General features: G+C 50.4%; 1 protein-coding gene across 1 annotated transcript in view; it reads left to right on the top strand.

Moving 5' to 3' along the window:
- c3h20orf27 (chromosome 3 C20orf27 homolog) overlaps positions 1-16883 on the top strand; it is a 104257-nt gene that overhangs the window by 1431 nt on the left and 85943 nt on the right. The window lies entirely within an intron of this gene.

The raw sequence follows: 16883 nt of genomic DNA, 5'->3' as shown, positions 1-16883 counted from the left end.
ATGACGCAGCCATGGATCTTCTAAAAGGACATTTCCTCGGGCCATAAACCAAGTCCACGCGCGGCACCTCCTGGCAACAAGGCAACAATTCCCCGGTGAGTCCCTTGACGAATTCTATCGGGCCCTCATTGTCCTGGGGAGAAATTGCGCCTGCCCGCAAGTTACCGCGGCAGAGCACACCGAACTGCTAATCAGGGATGCCTTAGTCGCGGGCATGCAATCCTCTCGGATACGCCAGCGGCTCCTAGAGAAGGACACTTTGTGCCTCGCTGAGGCACGGACCCTCGCATCCTCCCTGGAGGTTGCCGACGGAAACGCCCGCGCATATGCCCCCCGGCCGCGCGGCGGCCCCTTGGGCAACATGGCACACAACCCCCCTCACCAGTGCTGATTCCGACCCCCCCCCCCCCCCCCCCCCCCCTGCAAGAGCTGCAGTAAAAAGGGCCACTACACCGTGGTCTGCCAATCAAAGTCGGTCGCTGCTGTTCCACGCAGCGACCGCGGATCCCACACTCCCCAGGGCCCCGTGCGGCCCGCGGACCTCCCTGCCCCCGCTCCCAGCCACCACGAGTGGCCCACAGATGCCGCCATTTTGGGGCCCCGACTCCACGTGCGGCCGACGGGCGCCGCCATCTTGGGTCGAAATGGAGGACCCCACCAGTGAACACTCCATGGAAGAAGATGACTCAGAGCTCCTGCCACGACTCGCTGCAGTGACGCTGGACTAATCGCGGCCCCGCACGCTCTCCACGGCGACTACTCAAATCTTCCTCAATGGACATGAGACGAGCTGTCTACTAGACTCCGGGAGCAGAGAGAGTTTTGTCCACCATGACACGGTAAGACGCTGCGCACTTCCTGTCCACCCGGTTAAGCACAAAATCGCTCTGGCTTCAGGTTCGCACTCCGTCCAAATCACCGGGTGCTGCGAAGCGGACCTCACGGTCCAGGGGCGGGTTTTTAAAAATTACAAACTCCTCGCCCTCCTCCGTCTCTGTGCACCGGCACTTTTAGGACTGGATTTCCAGTGCAACCTGCAGAGCTTAACCTTCAAATTCGGTGGCCCTATTCCCCCCCCTTACTGTCTGCAGTCTCGCGTCCCTCAAGGTTGACCCCCCTTCCTTGTTTGCGAACCTCACCCCGGATTGCAAGCCCGTCCGATACAGTGCCCAGGACCGGACCTTCATCAGGTCCGAGGTCCAAAGGCTTCTGAAGGAAGGAGTCATTGAGGCCAGCAACAGTCCCTGGCGAGCCCAAGTGCTGGTGGTTAGGACTGGGAAGAAAAACTGGATGGTCATTGACTACAGTCAGACCATCAATAGGTTTACGCAGCTGGACGCGTATCCTCTCCCCCGTATCTCCGACCTGGTTAACAGGATCGCGAAGTACAAAGTCTTCTCCACGGTGGACCTTAAGTCCGCCTATCACCAGCTTCCCATCCGCACGAGTGACCGTAAGTACACTGCATTCGAGGCAGATGGGCGCCTCTACCACTTTCTAAGGGTTCCATTCGGTGTCACTAATGGGGTCTCGGTCTTCCGATGGGAGATGGACCGAATGGTTGACCAATACGGTTTACGGGCAACCTTCCCGTATCTCGACAATGTCACCATCTGCGGCCATGACCAGCAGGACCATGACATCAACCTCCAAAAATTCCTCTGTACCGCAAAACTCCTTAACCTCACATACAATAAGGATAAGTGCGTGTTCAGCACCGACCGGCTAGCCATCCTCGGCTATGTAGTGCGTAACGGAGTGATAAGCCCCAATCCCGAACGCATGAGCCCCCTAATGGAACTCCCTCTCCCCAACTCCCTCAAACGCTGTCTGGGCTTCTTTTCTTATTATGCCCAATGGGTCCCGAACTACGCCGACAAAGCCCGCCCCCTCATCCAATCCACCACGTTCCCCCTGTCAATGTAGGCCCGCCAGGCCTTTAGCCACATCAAAGCGGATATCGCAAAGGCCACGATGCATGCTATCGACGAGTCCCTCCCATTCCACATCGAGAGCGACGCGTCGGATGTAGCTCTGGCGGCCAACCTGAACAAAGCGGGCAGACCCGTGGCCTTCTTCTCCCGGACACTCCACGCTTCCAAACTCTGCCATTCCTTGGTGGAAAAGGGGGCACAGGCCATAGTCGAAGCTGTGCGATACTGGAGGAAATATCTGGCCAGCAGAAGGTTCACTCTCCTCAAAGACCAACGGTCAGTGGCCTTTATGTTTGATAATGCACAGAGGGGCAAGATCAAGAACGACAAGATCTTGCGGTGGCGGATCGAGTTGTCCACGTACAACTATGATATCTTGTATCGTCCTGGGAAGTTCAACAAGCCTCCTGTTGCCCTGTCCCACGGTACCTGCGCCAACGTGCAGATTGACCGCCTCCGCACCCTCCACGCGGACCTCTGCCATCCAGGTTCTACCATTTCATTAAGACCCGCAACCTGCCCTACTCCATCGAAGAGGTCAGGACCGTGACCAGGGACTGCCACATTTGCGCAGAGTGCAAACTGCACTTCTACCGCCCCGAGCAAGCGCATCTGGTAAAGGCGTCCCGCCCCTTTGAACGTCTCAGCATGGACTTCAAGGGTCCTCTCCCCTCTAACAACCGCAACATATACTTTCTAAGTGTGATTGACGAGTACTCCCGCTTCCGTTTTGCCATCCCCTGCCCAGACATGACCACGACAACCATCATCAAAGCCCTCCACTCCATTTTCTCCCTGTTCGGTTACCCCGCGTACTCCACAGCAAGGGGTCCTCCTTCATGAGTGACGAGCTGCGTCAATTCCTGCTTAGCAGGGGCATCGCCTCTAGCAGGACGACCAGTTATAACCCCCGGGGTAACGGGCAGGTCGAGCGGGAGAACGGTACGGTCTGGAAGACCGTCCTACTGGCCCTACGGTCCAGAGATCTCCCTATGTCCCACTGGCAAGAGGTCCACCCAGACTCCCTCCACTCGATTCGGTCTCTCCTCTGTACTGCCATGAACCAAACACCTCATGAACTTCTTCTTGTTTTCCCCAGAAAGTCGTCCTCAGGATCCCCGCTCCCGACCTGGCTGGCCACCCCCGGGCCCATCTCGCTCCGGAAGCATGTGCGGGTGCAGAAGTCCGACCTGTTGGTTGAACAAGTCCAGTTACTCCACGCGTACCCGCAGTACACGTACGTGGAGTATCCTGACGGACGACAGGACACGGTCTCCCTTCGGAACCTGGCACCCGCCGGCGTGCGGCCACAACCCCCAGCACCAACACCCCCCCCCCCCCCCCCCCAAGTCCCGACCCTGCCCCCGCAACCTAGCGCACAGGACCCCCCCCTCCCCCAGCCTGACCACTTCAGAAAGCATTTCAGAGTCAACCACATTACTGTGAGTCTGGAGTTGCATGTAGGCCAGACTGGGTGAGGGTGGCAGATTTCCTTCCAACAAGATGGTTATTCACAACAATAGACAATGGTTTCATGGTCACCATTAGGTGGATTGGCCATGATAAAAAATTTCACTTGGTGTCCGAAGATGTGCAGGTTAGGTGGAATTATGGGGATAGAGTGGGGGGAATGGGGTTAGGTGGGTACTCTGGTCAGTGCGGACTCGATGGGCGCAATGGCCTCCTTCTGTACGGCAGCAGTTCTATGGTTCTGAGTCCTGGGGTTGGGACTTGCCTCTGGAACTTTTAGTTCGGGCAGAGATGCTACCTACTGCACCACAATACAGCAAAATCTACCAAAGTCCAGGCCAGGCCCATGTTTCCTCGAATATTTCTTTGCTGTGTGCGACCCGTTATGTGCCCTACGCAGACCCTTTAAGACTGTCACAAAGCCATGCATGTGGACTACTTCTAAAGGGACCCCTGCATTCTGTCTCTTCCCCCCCCCACACACACACCAAGGGGACAAACTGTGCCTCAGTTAACACCTCATCCAAAAGACCTCCCCTCCCACAGTGAGTATTGGAGTGCTACTAACCACTGTGCCAACCAACCTTTTTTAAAATTCATTGACGGGATGTGGGCATTGCTGGTTAAGCCAGCATTTGTTGCCCATCCCGAGTTGCCTTTCAGGAGTGGTGATGAGTTGCCTTCTTGAATCACTGCAGTCCTTCCAGGTGTAGGTACATCTACTATGCTGTTAGGGAGGGAGTTCCAGGATTTTGCCCCAGCGACAGTGAAGGAATGTCGATATATTTCCATGATGTGGAGATGCCGGCGTTGGACTGGGGTGAGCACAGTAAGAAGTCTTACAACACCAGGTTAAAGTCCAACAGGTTTGTTTCAAACACGAGTTTTCGGAGCACGGCTCCTTCTTCAGGTGAATTCTTCAGATTCACCTGAAGAAGGAGCCGTGCTCCGAAAACTCGTGTTTGAAACAAACCTGTTGGACTTTAACCTGGTGTTGTAAGACTTCTTACTGTGATATATTTCCAAGTCAGGATGCTGAGTGACTTGGAGGGGAACTTGCAAGTGGGTGGGGTTCCCAGGTATCTGCTGTCGAAGGACCTTGTTGAGTTACTGCAGTGCATCTTGTAGGTGTACACACAGCTGCCATTGGTCTTCATTGGTGGTGGAGGTTTGAATGTTTGTGGAAGGTCAAGAGGGCTGCTTTGTCCTGGATGGTGTCGAGCTTCTGCAGTATTGTTGGAGCTGCACTCATCCAGGCAAGGGGAGAGTATTCCATTACACTCCGGACTTGTGCCTTGTAGGAGGTGGATAGGCTTTGGGGGAGGTCAGGAGGTGAGTTACTCACCGTTGACCTACTCTGGTAGCCACAGTATTAATGTAGCTAGTCCAGTTCAGTTTCTGAATAATGGTAACCCCAGGATGTTGATTGTGGGGATCCATTTCTTGTAGGAGATGGCCATTGCCTGGCACTTGGGTGGCACAAATGTAACTGGTCAGCCCAAGCCTGGATATTGTCCAGGTCTTGCTGCATTTGGACATGTACTGCTTCATTATCTGAGGAGTCGCGAATGGTGATGGCCAAAGAAGGTGCGTTCATAGTATTCACCTGAAAATTCTTCTAACACGCCAATGACTGTTGAGTGGAAGAGACTCCTGGTCAGCCATGCTAGATATGGAGTGGCGTCCCTCAAGCTAAAAGCTCCTGGTGATAGATGAGCGACTTGTTCTGGGAATCACTAGCTATGGGAAGAGACAGAAGTCTGCCTTAGTGCACCACTAGGTGTGGGAAGAGGATTGGAATAGGATGGATATGATGCTCGAGGGAAAAGTGGTGTTGAAGTAGAAGATCAGGCTGGATATTACTGAATAGTGGACCATCCTCCTTATGGACTGATTCCACAGTCAACAGCTGTAGAAAAGCTATTGATCACATTGTTGTTTGTGAGAGTTAGCTGTGTGCAAATTGGTTGCTATGTTTCTGACATAATAATAATAAACCTTTATTGTCACAAGTAGGCTTACATTAACACTGCAATGAAGTTACTGTGAAAAGCCCCTAGTCAGCCCTTAGTCACCACATTCCGGCTCCTGTTCGGAGGGAGAATTCAGAATGTCCAAATTATCTAACAGCGCGTCTTTCAGGACTTGTGGGAGGAAACTGGAGCACCCGGAGGAAACCCACGCAGCCATGGGGAGAACGTGCAGACTCCTCATAGACAGTGACCCAAGCCGGGAATCAAACCCAGGACCCTGGCGGTGTGAAGCAACACTGCTAACCACACTGCTACCGTGCTGTCCCTATGGAGTGCTGTGCACTGTATTGGTCACCTTATTTAAGGAAGGATATAAATACATCGGAAGCAGTTCAGAGAAGGTTTACCAGACTAACACCTGGAATGTGTGGGTTGTTTTATAAGGAAAGGTTGGACAGTCTGGGGTTTAGAAGGGTGAGAGGCGGTTTGATTGAAACATTAAAGATCCCGAGCTGTATTGACAGGGTGGATGTGGAAGGGATGTTTCCTCTTGTGGGAGAATCTAGAACTAGGAAGTCACTGTTTTTAAAAAAAAAACAAGGGGTCGTTCGTTTGAAACGGAGTTGAGGATGATGGTTTTATTCAAGGGTCGTGAGACTTCAAAACTCAGAAAAGGTGATGTCAACAGAGCCTTTGAATATTTTTAAAGCAGAGGTGGATCAATTCTTGGTGAGCAAGGGGGGTGATAGGTTATCGGGGCTCGGCTGGATGCAGATTTGAGGTTACTATGCAATCAGCCATGATCTTATTAAATGGTGGAGCAGGCTCGAGGAACTGAGTGGCCCACTCCTGTTCCTTGTTTGTATGCGTGTACGTCCTTCATTTGCTGTTCGGAGCTTTGGGGACTAGCTGAGGTTATTATAGGCACAGTGGCGTTGTGAGTTTGTTCTTTCCCGATTTTCCCATTTGACAGGAAGTCTGTATTTTAAAGTAAGTGTTCTGGCGGAGGAAGCTGAAGGGAAGATCAGGTGACTCTGGCGGGAGTCCTCTGCTATCTTATCCAACTCACCATCTTCAGGTGGGAAGACAGTGGCATCTAGCTCTTTGACTACGGAGGGCAGCCTGAAAATATCACTCCTTCAGAAACCTGTCTGGACATGCTGCTTAGGCCGGTGGGTCAGCAGATTCGGGAGGAGGCGGGGGGGGGAGGGAGAGGTCAGAATGGCTGATAACAAGGAGGCTGAGGGCAGCAGTAACTCTGTGCCAGCTGCCTGTTAATTCTGGGGCCGTTTCTTGTCACGTTTATTCAGCAAGGTGCCAGGCCATCAGGGAAACCACACCCCGGGGTTTAGCTCAATATATTGAGGTCGGAATGTGCAGTAAAAGTGGATCATAACATGAATAAGTGATGAAGGAACCTGTCCGAGTGTAGGTGCAGCAGTATGAAATGTCCGAACAGGGTCTTTTCGCTCCCCCTGTGACTCTCCATCTAGCCACGTCCCCTCACCCCTCCTTTTCCCCCACCTCTTCCTCCCCATTTTCTTTCCTCACCCTCAACCAGCCCCCCTTCCAGCTCCTCCTTGCACCCTCTTCCTTTTTTTAAATTCTTTCTCTCCCTGCCTCTTTCTCTTGCTCCCCACCCCTCTCCCACTCTCCAGCCCTCTCCAAGGTCACCAAGAATGTGACGCTTTGATGAGAAGTGCTGACAGTAAACATAATAGATGGAAAGAGTGGAAGCTGGGACAAGAAACACTATTTGAAATATCAATACCCAACCCTTGGGAGCAATGAAATGGCTGCTACTTTATCAAGTAATCTATGCTGCCCTGAGGTGTCCATCACCTCCAAGACGGCCAGTCCCGTCATGTTTTGTACAACATAGGGATTCAGGTGGGTGGTGCAAAGGGATTACTAGCCTGGAATTTCTGGTGTGGGATTTAAACCCTGTACCGTCATTGCAGTGTAAATGTAAGCCTACTTGTGACAATAATAAAGATTTATTATTATTCTGTTATCCACTAAGCCATAGCTGACAGTGAACATGAACTTGCTTTGCGTGCTGTTGCACATGTTTCACACACACACACACACACACATCTCCTGTGGTTGCTGAAATGAAAACCAGCAGTCTTGATTTTTAAAAATCTGAAATTACCCTTGTTTGTAAGCCGGAACTGTGCAGCAATTTTGCCAGCATCCTGACTGTGTTGATTGAAGCTCATGTTCTTGATGCTGGGGGCCCACCATATGGAAGGGCTGCGCTGGGAGTCCCTTTTGAGGCACAGGCGAGGTTGAGAGGTGAAAGACGAGTGTTGCAAAAGTGAAAATGTCGCCGGTGTCTTGCAGCCCTTGAAAGAAAATAGTTTGGCTTAAATATTTATTTTGAGGGGGAGGGGGGGGGGGGGGGTTGGTTGTGCAGTAGTTCTGTTACTGGACATCTAAATCAAGAGAATGTGAGTTCATCCCCCCCCGCCCCCCAGCTTTCTGGCAGCTTGATCATTTGAAATCGGTTCAAAAGGAAATCACTAAAAGCTGCAAACCAAGCTGGATTGTTGTAAAGGCTCCTCTCCTGTCTGTCGTTAGGAATGGAATTCCACCCTCCTCGCTCCATCTGGGCCCAGATGTGACTCCGCTCCCACACACTGCTGGGTTCATTCTTGCCTACCCTCCCAAAAGGCTCAGCAATCTCAAATAACTATCAATGGTTCAGGAAGACCCCCCCCCCCCCCCCCAAAAAAAAAACTACTGCCCAATTGGCTTTGGCAATGATGCCACCATCCCAAGAATATATAAAAAGTGTCATAATATACACACAAGTATATGATGGTGCACAGACAGACATTGATTGACACACAGGATGACCAATGAACACACAGAACACAGCAGCCAATCACAAGACAGGACACGGCCACTATAAAGCTAGAGGGCACTAGTTTTCCCACTCTCTCGGGATCCAGCCTCTGAGACAGTCAGAGCCCGTGAGCAGCAACTAGTACATCCAACATGTGGTAGTCAGATAGTCTGGTCAGGTTAACCTCAGGTCTCCAGTCAACTCAGCAGTGTCAACCCACAGTTAAAGTATGTATGATAGTTAAGAGTTCAATAAAATAGAGTTGCATTCCTTCAAGTGTTGGAAGCCTGTCTCTCTCAGTGCTGCATTAAATGCAGTCCTCGCAGACCCAGCATACCCAACACATCAAAAAGATAAGCGAGCCAATTTCTAGGTTAACCTAGCTGTGTTTTGCAATGGAATTCATGATGGTGATGATGTTTCTTGTGCGGGGGAATGGAACTAAGCAAGAGTGCCCATTTGGAGAGTTGTTGCAGATCCGATGGGCCGAATGGCCTCTCCGCTGTAACGATTCTGTGTTAAAGTAGACAGCACTGAGCTGAGCATTGTCATTTTTTAAATTCCTTCATGGAATGTGGGTGCTGCTGGCTGGGCCCATCCCTAATTGCCCTTGAGAAGGTGGTGGTGAGCTAACTTCTTGAACCGCTGCAGTTCATGAGATGTGGATACAACTACAGCGCTGTCGGGGAGGGATTTTGACCCAGCGACCCTGGAGGAACGGAGATGTATTTCCAAGTCCGGATAGTGGTCAGTGACTTGGAGGGGAACCTGCAGGTGGTGGGGTTCCCAGGTAACTGCTGCTCTTGTCCTTTGAGTGGATTTGGAAGGTGCTGTCTTCAGGGGCCTTGGTGAGTTACTGCAGTGCATCTTGTTGATGGTACACACGGCTGCCACTGTTCGTCAGTGGTGGAGGGAGTGAATGTTGGAGTGTGTGGGGTGTGAATCAAGTGTGCTGCTTTGTCCTGGATGGTACCGAGTTTCTTGAGCCTTGCTGGAGCTGCACTCACCTCGTAAGTGGTTATTCCATCATACTCCTGACTTGTGCTTTGGGGAGTCAGGAGGTGAGCGACTGCGGAACCCCCAGCCTCTCATCTGCTGTTGTAGCCACAGTACCTAATGTGGCTGATCCAGTTAAGTATCTGATTGAAGGTTGTATCTCCACTGGAAACAGCAGGTGGGGATTTGATTTGACATCTTATCTACCAGCAACAAACTTCACCAATTCCCAGAAACGTCAAAAGCAGGAGGAGGCCATTTGGCCCTTCAAGCCTGCTCCGCATTCGTCATGACCATGGTTGATCCTCTATTTCAGTACCATGATCCGGGCTCTCCCCGCACCCATTGACACCTTTAGAGTCTCGAAATCTTTCTATTTCTTCAATGATTTGGCCTCCAGCCTCCTGCAGTCGAGAATTCCACAGGTTCACCGCCATCTGAGTGAAGAGGCTTCTCCTCATCCCAATCCTAAATGGCCTAGCCTGGATCCTGACACTGTGACCCCTTGTTCTAACCCCCCCCCCCCCCCCCCCAGCCAGAGGAAACAACATGCCTGCATCCAGTCTGCCCAACCCTGTCAGGATTTTATACATTTCATTGAGATTCCCTCTCCTCCTTCACTGTATTCCAGTGAATACAGGCCCAGCCAATCCGATCTCTGCTCATACTAAAACCCTGCCATCTCCGGAATCAGGGTGGTGAACCTTTGCTGTACTCCCTCCATGGCGAGTATATATCCTGTCTTGGATAAGGAGACCAAAACTGCGCACAATACCCCAGGTGTGGCCTCGACAAGGCCTTGTACCTTACTGCAGTCAGACATCCTTGCGCCTGTTCAAAAGCGACCAACTTGACCGTCAACATTTCCGAATCCAATTTATAATTTTAAATGATACTCTGGCTTCAATTTTCCTGCCGTTCTCATTGGTGGGAGCCTCTGGTCTCGGCGGTGGCAGCGGGATGGGGGTGCGTAAAACAGGAAATCCTGTTGCCAATGGCGGAACGTCGTGGGCGTGCTGGTTTCTCCATCTCGAGTAGATAACTTGCATTGATCCACATTATGCTGCACCTGACATGTATTTGCCCGCTCACTCAACTTAGCCTAAATCTCACTGGAGCCTCTTAACAACCCCCTCACGTTCCCACCAAGTTTTGTGTTGTCAGATAAACTGGAAATACTGAGCGGGATTCCCCCCACACCCCCCCCACTCCTGCTTTGTGGGAGAATCGCCAGGGTGCCGTGTGAATTGTGCCACGCTGCCCCGACCCCCGCACGTGATTCTCCCACTCCACCCGAAACCAGCGCTGCGCAAAGCACGCCGGGCCGCTCAGAGAATTGGCGCAAACGGCGATCGCCAATTCTTCGACCCGGATGGGCCGCACGTAAACGGCAAAGTCCCGCCGGCGCCGTCCACACCTGGTCGCTGCCGGCGGGTACTCGTCGCGAAGGCTTGGGGGGGCGGTCTGTGGTGGGGGGAGGGGTGTCCGTTCCGGGGGGGGCCTCCGATGGGGTCTGTCCCACGATCGGGGCTCACCGATCGACAGGCCGGCCTCTTTTCCTTTCCCCCCCCCGGGCCTACTTCCTTGCGTGACCGACCCCAGAACCCCGGTGCCATGTTGGAACACTCCGCGAGGTTACCGCGCATGCATCGGTTGACACCAGCGCTACTGAGGCAGCAGCAATGTGTCCTTTAATGATGCTGAACTACCCAGGGGTGCAGTTAGAGTTGGTAGATTTGGAATGTAATGAGAGCCATCCCTCGAGGCAGGAATTGTCAGGTCAAACGGACGGAACAAGTTTGCGAACTCATCAGTCACACCTCCGAACTGTTTAGTTCTCAGTTCAACCTTTCTTTCAGCATTGTACCTGCTTCCTTTCGCCAAAGTCAATGGAGATATTTAAGGCCAAGTCAGGGCAGAGCCCTGACCGCGGTCACTGGGATCAGAAGGATTGATTATGAACCATGTTTGGAATTATGCTATGAGTTGCGATTTTATTGACCACTTGGAGGTTTCTCCCCTTTTGGGTGAGAGGTCAAACTCATTTTTTGGTTTTTTTTTGTCCTGTAAAACATTCCTCTGCACAATATTGAAGAAGAGTAGTTGGTCTCTCCTCAGCGCCCTGATCAACATTCCTGAACTTCCATCAGTAAGAGAGCAGGTTAACTGGCCATTATCGCATTGCTGTTTGTGGGAACTTGGGCTTCACTCTACCTCCTGCCATCGAAGTGGGGCAGGAAGTGGGCACCCACTCCCTCCACTGGCACATGCGTGCTTCATCCCACTGGCGGTGCGCCTGTTGAACACTCCGCACCCACTTTCTGCCTCTGCCCCACCGCTTCAGAAGATAACCCGTGCCGACCGCCCTGCTCTCTGTCCATTGCTCCGTCCTGCTGCCTATCACTCGCTGCAGGCGGGGCAGGAAAGGCTCGGGAAAGGAGCCATGCGCCGGGCAGCCGTGTGTTGGGAGTGGGATGCTGAGCAGGAGGCCGTGATGGAGCGGGGCCGGCCAATGAGGCGGCACAGTCAAATTGAAGTTTTGTCCCAGGCAATCCCTGGGATTTTTAACTGGTGGTTTTGAGGACAGATATTCTGTAAGAACTGCAATCCTTAACCATGGGGTGAAGCTTAAGACTGAGATTGCACATCATTTCAGACCCTGCATGTGAATGAAACATTTAATTGGTGCCTCACTTGTTGAAATAGCTTTACATTGCTCAGTGTAATGGATGATCCTATTCTTTGATCTCTGCAGCGTTGCTGGCAGTGACGCCATAGGCAGTGAGTGTCACGCCCTGCGGCTGCAATGTCAGCAAACTCAACCTTTTTTGTAGTGAAAGCAGATGACTGTGGAGGCTGCCATCTGGATGGGTGGGGGTGGGGTGGGGCAAAAGTGTTTTGGTAAAAATTAGATTGCCAGGTACCCACGTTTAATTACCACGACTTACTGGAGCTTGCATAACCATTATCTTTTTGTTGGGTAACAGTATCTTATGGATCAGATCAAATTCAGGTACACGCTAGCCATGATCAGATAGAATTGACTGAGGGGCTGAATGGCCTCCTCGCGTTCCTATGCTTTATTGCTTGTTGGCCATTGGGAGATTAATTTTTCTTTCCAGATTTGGTGGCTTTTTTTATTTGCCATCGCAGACCCTGGCCTCTTCCAGGAAATGGTGTGTGACTGAGGTGTATTGGCTGTTCTGCGCCATATCTGGATGAAGCAAGTTTCCCAAGATCCTCTCCCATCCTTTTTCATAAGGGAATCCAGAATTCTACTTCTGAATCAAAGCACAATGAAAGATCACAAGGTCCTTTAAGGAGCATTGTAAAACAGCAATTTGATGGTGAAGGGGATGTTGGATCACATGATCACACGTTGTTCAAAGAAGTCCAACACTTATCCCAAAGAAGTATAGGTTTTCGTGAGTGACTCAAAGGAGGGAAATGAGTTGGAGAGGTGGAGGAATGGTACTTCAGAACTTGGGGGGCTGAAGGTGCGGCCACTCACAGTGGAGTGATTAAAATCGAGGTGGTCAAAAGGCCAGAATTAGAGGAGCACTGTTATCTTGGAGGTTTGTGGGACTGGAGGAGGTTACAGAGATAGAGAATGAAGAGACCATGGGGGGTGGTGGGTGGGGGGGGGGGGGGGGGGGGGGGTGGATTTGAAAGCATGGATGAGAATTTTAAAATCAAGATGTTGAGTGGCGAGCTTATTGTGACATATAGAATTCTCGGGGTGGCTTGACTGGGTAGATTCTGAGAGGATGTTTCCTCTAGTGGGTGATCTAGGACCAGAGGGCAGAATCTCCGAGTGGAAGGGTCACCTACTTAGACTGAGATGAGGGGGAATTTCTTCTCACTGAATCTGTGGAGGTTGGGTCGTTGAGTATGTTCAAGGCTGAGATAGACAGATTTTTAATCGGAAAGGGAATTGAAGGTTATGGGGAATTGAAGGTGGGAAAGTGGAGGGTTATATCAGATCAGCCATGATCTCATTGAATGGCGGAGCAGACTCAATGGGCCGAATGGCCTCCTGCACTGTAGGGATTCTGTGATTCCACCTCATCAAAGACCTCTCCCACCCGGCTTACTCACTCTTCCGATTCTCCATCGGGCAGGAGATACAGAGGTCTGAGAATGCGCACGACCAGATTCAAAAACAGCTTCTTCCCCGCTGTTTCCAGACTCCTAAACGACCCTCTTGTAGACTGACCTGATTAACACTACACCCCTGTATGCTTCACCTGATGCCGATGTCTATGTATTTACATTGTGTACCTTGTGTTGCCCTATTATGTATTTTCTTTTTATTTTATTTTCATGGACTAAATGATCTGTTCAAGCTGTGTGCAAAGCAATATACATTTCACTGTACCTCGGTACACGTGACAATAAACAAATCCACTGTAACCCTGCACATTCATCCCTTTCAGATAACCGTTTAATTCTTTTTTAGATGTTTCAGTTGCACCTACCTCCACTCCCAATGCCGTGCATTCCAGACCCCGAATCGCCTGCCTCATGAACAGAGTTTCTGTCATATTGCTTTTGCTTCTTTTGCCAAATAGTCTGTGCCCTCTCGTTCTCCGATCCTTTTACAAGCGGGAACAGTTTCTCCCTGTCTACTCTGTCCAGTCCCCTCATGATTTTTAACATCTCTTATCAAATCTCCTCTCATCTTCCTTTTAACCTAAGGAGAACTTGTCCAATCCATCTTCATGGCTGAAGTTTCCATTCTCTTGAAGCTTTTCTGCACTGTCTGCACATTCTCCCTCCCAAGTGCAGTGCAAGGCTGGTTCTCAGGATGAACCATTATCCTATACAAGTTGAGCATCACCTCCTTGCTCTTATACTTTATGCCCCCATTAATAAAGCTGAGGCTATTGTCGGGCAAAGTTACGGAGGCGTAAATGGGGGGGCCTTTGTGATGGCGTGGCTATGCGATTGGGAAGCTCGTCTCGGAGTCAAATGTGACACCAAGGTTGAGAACAGAGTGGGTTAGCCATAGCCTGACTCCAGAAGGAAAGATCTGCCAGGCAGGAGAAAGATCTGCTCGGGATTAAAGACAAATTTAAAGAGTAATGGCAAGAAATTGTTTAACATGGATCGGATTGATGGCTACAGCAGCCCGTAGAGGCTTGATTCTTGGACTCGATAAAGGGACTGGAAGGTTTTTCTAGATACACCCTAATCACATTCTTAATGCATGCATAACATTGGAATGGGCTGCAAGTTTGAACTCTCTCTAAAATCTGGTTTTACAGGATTGTGTGATATTAGACTCGAATTCTTGAACATGTCCAAAATAAGTTTGTTACTTTTCAACTCTCCCCTCTTAATAAAAGACGATCTTGTCAGAATATTGAACCATGTGAGTTATCATTTGAGAAACTTGGTGTCTTTTTAGGATTGAGAGCAGATGATTTGAGGAGATACCCCACAGATGTTCTCAGTCTTGCGATACCAGGCCATTTCAAAAGTGCTTTACAACAAATTACCATCCTTCAAATTTGATGGCACCTTCCTCCAATCGCCTTGGCTCACTTTGCAATGCATCCTGGCGGTGGACTTGATCAGAGACCAGTAACGAGAACTTGGGTCTCCCAAATTCGATCCTAGTGATCGCTAAAAGGCTCCCAGAATCCGTACACCATATTAGTAAGGAATGCTCACTCTGGGGCTCCTGCAGGTTGGAGGTTTGGCGAATCGTGCTTAACCTCTGCTGCAGGCAGTGGGAGTGTTTGTGAGCTGAAGGAATTTTAAGGTTTCAGTGTTGCTTTTTTTGATGAGCTTTTGTTTTTTTTTGTGGCCGGCAAAAGTGAGTCTGAGTGGTGAACCACGTACTGCTACTATATATTTATTTACCGTTATTCATAATTCGTCCGACTGTGTATATATATATATATATATATATGTTCACTGTTGTTCTTATTCACTGTTACTTACTGTTGTTGTGTTGATGCTTTGTTGACTCCGCCTGTGGCTCCGCCCCACGGGGGAGGTATATAATTGGCAGACCTGTGACCAGCTCCCAGTGCGGGAGCAGCAGCAGGCTGGCATACTTCTCAGCTTATTAAAACCACTGATCTCTTCGACAACTCGACTCGTGTGAATTGATGGTCCATCAGTGTGTCAAGTTGACTTTTCCTTTCGAGTTACCACAAGCTGTAACCAGGCATGCCAACTAAACCCAGTGGAAGTATCTGCAGATGGAGCCCGAATGAGCGGTGCTCAACGGAAGGCTCAGTTTCCCCCATGCTGCATGTCAGCCAAAACTGATGGGATAGCGCCCTCCACCGCCTGGTTCAGAACATTGTGGGTTCAAGCCCACAGACTGACAGTATAACTTCAGCGGAGGTGCTGCACTGTCAGAGGCACTGTCTTTCAGATGAGATGTGAAATTAAGGTCCTGCCTGTCTGTTTTGGACAGAAAATCCCCTGCTACTTTCGGAGCGAAACGGGGTAGTTCTGTCTGGTGATTAGTGAGGCCTTGGGCCTGATCGTCATTCTCCTAAAAGAGGGGGGGGGGGGTAAATTGCGATAAGGGAAAGCAAGCGCAAACACGACTGACCAAATGGCCTCCTGTGCTGTGGCAACTGTGGGGTTCCGTGCAGCCGTGCCTCGTTCAGTGAAGGGCAGCTTGCGAGCGGGCGTAGTCCAACGCTGCGGCCTCGGCCACTGGCTGATGCCATGGTGGCAGAAATGGCAACACACCAGGTAACGCATTAGCGATACTCTGGAAAAGACCGGCTGACGAAGAACAAGCGAAGATTGTGAGGAAACAATGAAGCTCAGACGCTGAGCAATGGAACATTCCACCTGAAACAGTATTCCCAAGGGGCACCACCTCTGTCCCATTCCAGGGAAGCGTTGTGGGGTGAAATTTTCATCGGGCATATTGCGTAAATTGGAGGGAAGATTAAAAATGTTCCCAACGTGTCAATGTTCACTGTATCAGACAGCCCCAGAACAATTCCATGCAAGTCTCTTGAACAGAATGTTAAGAATTCTCCTTTAATACAGACATGATTCCTCATTGCTTCAGGCCTGCATGTGTTCTCCAAATGAAAGTTTATTATTCAGGCACGCAGATGAAAGTAATTGGGTGTGAGTCAAAACGTGGTGATTTTGGGCAAGAGCCTTTTTGGGTGCGATCCAGACCTGGATTTGCCCACATTTAGTCATTTTGTTTTTGGCCATGGGGAGTTTCTTCCCAGTGTAGCTCACACTTCAAAATATTTTCAATGCTGGAGATGCCCCCCCACCCCACACTTGCCAAGTGAGGATATCCTGTCCCCTCTTTTCCCCCCCACACCAATTGGTGAATTGCGACCATTATAATCACGCAATAAATTTCTATTGCCTGGTTTTCTGCAGGCTTGACGTCTGTGGGTATATTACATCTGACTGCTTGTGAGCAACTCCCCTGAAGACTGTTGTCCATCAGGGTATCTCCACTGATTCCAGAACCTTCTCCTTTTGAGTTAGGCCGCCTGACACTCGGCACTGTGCAAGGTGCCTCCTGGCAACCTTTTGGTTATGATAATAATCTTTATTAGTGAAACAAGTAGGCTTACAGACCCCTGCAATGAAGTTGCTGTGAAAATTCCCTAGTCGCCACACTCTGGCGCCAGTTCAGACACACGGAGAATTCAG

Source organism: Scyliorhinus canicula, chromosome 3, assembly GCF_902713615.1.
Source record: "Scyliorhinus canicula chromosome 3, sScyCan1.1, whole genome shotgun sequence".
NCBI classification, from domain to species: domain Eukaryota; kingdom Metazoa; phylum Chordata; class Chondrichthyes; order Carcharhiniformes; family Scyliorhinidae; genus Scyliorhinus; species Scyliorhinus canicula.
The sequence above is the reverse complement of the archived record's forward strand: the minus strand, read 5'-3'. Positions and strand labels throughout refer to the sequence as shown.